This window comes from Myxine glutinosa, chromosome 13, assembly GCF_964187855.1.
Source record: "Myxine glutinosa chromosome 13, kmMyxGlut1.1, whole genome shotgun sequence".
Classification (NCBI taxonomy): domain Eukaryota; kingdom Metazoa; phylum Chordata; class Myxini; order Myxiniformes; family Myxinidae; genus Myxine; species Myxine glutinosa.
In genome coordinates, this window is record NC_136273.1 from 44,679,030 (window position 1) to 44,681,529 (window position 2,500).

General features: G+C 41.0%; 1 protein-coding gene across 1 annotated transcript in view; it reads left to right on the forward strand.

Annotated features, from left to right (window-relative positions):
• LOC137438890 (uncharacterized) overlaps window positions 1–2,500 on the forward strand; it is a gene marked incomplete in the record, with an annotated part of 494,558 nt that overhangs the window by 100,210 nt on the left and 391,848 nt on the right.

Consider the following 2,500-nt stretch of genomic DNA (forward strand, 5'->3'; position numbering starts at 1 on the left):
ATCCCCCTTACCCCCCCCCCCCCCCTTCACCACTACATTACTCACTCATTTTATCCAAAATCATCCCCCCATTCCCTTCTCAATTTTACTTTCCTCAATTTATACCCCCTTCTCTCTCCATTGATAAAGATAATTTACAGTGCAGTTAAAAGTTCATTTACTGAATAACCATTTAACCCTAGCTATTGATTGCAGTGCCTTGCAACAAGGCAACTTTGCTGAACCACGATAATTGCAAAGAATGCATACAATTCACTGGGAATAAAAGCATGCTTTTTGATGGGAAATGGAGTATGAAGTGAGATGCCCCCACCACCACCTCCATATTTGCTAATCAAGGGATAAGCTTTCGACCAATTAGTATCATATTCAATCATCATTAAGATGCACTGCTTGTTTGCCTGTGAGGTTTCAGAGAGGGGATCAGCAATACAACTTACAAGGAGTGCCATTACAAAGAACTTCAATGCAGAAGGAAGCAATTAGGCCCATTCAAAGCCTGCACCATGTTTGCCAACCTGTGGTTGTTTGTCCGTACTCTATCCTTTTAAATGCTGAGCATCAAGCAAGGAAGCAGCACATACCATTTTTCAAATCTTTGGTATGACTCGGCCCGGATTCGAACCACCGACCTCCAAGATTCAGAGCAGACTCTCGAACCATAATGCCACTGGGTCTGATTACAAATGGGAAATATTAGTAGTACAGCAAGGCAAAGCTTTATTGAGAGCAGAATGGAAATCACCTTGTATAAAAATATTAATAATAATAATGGGAGATTCATAGTACATACCTCGCACCACCTTCTGATCAGCTTATCTCAAGGTGCATATGTTAGCAACAATTGAATATAGGTAATGACAACTACAATCAGGTTACAGACGGTAAAATATAGTCGAGTGGTCACAAAATGGTGAAACAAGTAAACAAACTGTCAAAACAGTTTTGTCGCAAAATCAATAAAGACTTTCCCCACGAGCACCTCGTACACACTGATAGTCATTGTTGCAAGTGGAACATCTGTAAGCGGTTTGTTTAGCAGTGAGGCTGATCAAGTTGGTGGCACAAACACTGAACTGAAATCTTGCTTACAATTACTTTCAGCTTATCATCATGAAAGGGGAATTGCCTTTTGATGTGCGTGCACGCAAGCACCTGCATACCACGGCCACATTCTCACTTTCTCATGAATCCTTGGCTTTGGACAAGTTAGATGAGACCAACTCTAATCTCGTACGGTACTAAGTGCATGCCACGGCTTATGCATCTTGCAGATGCACGTCAAAGAATAAGACTTGGAATAAGATGTGTCATTACCCTGCGCTCACAAAGCGAAAAGCGGGGTTAAGCTTTCGGCTGCGTACGTGTGCCGTGTCTGCATTTTAAAAATTCATTTTCTCGGCAACCGTTGGTTCGATTACACGAAATTTTACCATAGGAGCGCCTTGGCCTGTATACATTTTTTATTCATAATGATGACGTCATAGGTCACGTGGTACGGACGCCATCTTGGAAAAAAGTTACACCTCTGTATCTCCCAAACCGCTCAATGGAAAAAATGGAAACATGGCTCATTGTCAAGTACTCCTCATGCGGAATAAGATATGTTGATGATGATGTCATCGGTGCCTTAATTATGACGTCATAATTCGGCAAGTACAATGCTTGATTTGATCAGTATGAAAAAAAAATATCCCTCTGCAACTGTTGATCTGATTGGCATGAAATTTTCAGAAAATGAGCGGCTCCTCCTGTGGAATTTAAAAAAATGATAATTATGACATCATAGGTCACGTGGTGCAGGCGCCATCTTGGAAAAATCGAAAAAAAGTTGCATCTCTATATCTCCGAAACCGCTTCATGGGAAAAAATTGAAACATGGCTCATTGTCAAGTACTCCGCTTGAGGAATAAGATATGTTAATGATGATGTCATCGGCACCTTAATTATGATGTCATAATTCGACAAGTACAACGCTTGATTCGATCAATATGAATTTCTCTCTGCAATTCTTGGTCTGATTGGCACGAAATTTTCAACATCGGAAGGCCCCCACCTGTAGAATATTGAAATCATTATTATGATGTCCTCGGTCACGTGGTACAGGCGCCATCTTGGAAAAACTTCGCACCTCCATATCTCTGAAACCACTCCATGGAAAAAATTGAGACGTGGCTCATTGTCAACTACTCCCCATGAGGAACAAGATATGTTAATGATGATGTCATCGGTGCCTTCGTTATGACGTCATAATTCGACAAATACAACACTTATCCATCCGATCATTATGTTAAAAATTTCAGCAACTGTTGGTCTGATGGGCACGAACTTTTCACCATAGGAGCGCCTCCTCCTCTAGAATATTTTAATGATAATCATGACGTCATAGGTCACGTGTTGCAGGCACCATCTTGGAAAAACCGAAAAACGTTGCACCTCTATATCTCCAAAACCGCTCTATGGAAAAAATTGAAACGTGGCTCATTGTAAACAACTCCAT